Below are 637 nucleotides of genomic sequence, written 5' to 3'. Positions count from 1 at the left end.
ATAACTTCGAATACAAAATATTTTATCTGTTCTATACCACAAAATATACAAGTATACAAAGTTTGAAAGTGTTTCGGTACCAAAAACACTACATAAAAAAATGTTGCCCGTCAAACCCTAAAGATCCTGACTTTGTCCAAACATTGTTCTAGTTAAAAAGTACCGGAAAGAAGGAAGGAAGGAAAGAAGGAAGGAAGGAAGGAAGGAAGGAAGGAAGGATAACTGTAAAAATAAAGCGATAAACGAACGCTGAACAAAAATGTAGAAGAAAGAAAGAAAGAAAGAAAGAAAGAAAGAAAGAAAGAAAGAAAGAAAGAAAGAAAGAAAGAAAGAATGAAAGAAAGAAAGAAAGAAAGAAAGTCAGACAGAGAGACAAATGGATAGTCCAACAGATCAAGAAGATAAGCAGTCGATCACATAAATTCATATACGGGGGGTGATGAAAAATTTTTGGCTCTAAGGCTATTGAGAAAGGCCTGGCTGGTGGTCCAACATTCCAAGTTATTGTACTGAGCTTAGGAACCTGAAGACCATAACAATAGGTGCGTTTATCTGAGAGGGGAATGAATATGTTGAATGAAATCATAATCAACTGATCCTCCTGTTGTTTGTTGGCACTCCGTCGCTTACGACGTCG

Source organism: Octopus bimaculoides, unplaced genomic scaffold, assembly GCF_001194135.2.
Source record: "Octopus bimaculoides isolate UCB-OBI-ISO-001 unplaced genomic scaffold, ASM119413v2 Scaffold_5899, whole genome shotgun sequence".
NCBI classification, from domain to species: domain Eukaryota; kingdom Metazoa; phylum Mollusca; class Cephalopoda; order Octopoda; family Octopodidae; genus Octopus; species Octopus bimaculoides.
The sequence above is the reverse complement of the archived record's forward strand: the minus strand, read 5'-3'. Positions refer to the sequence as shown.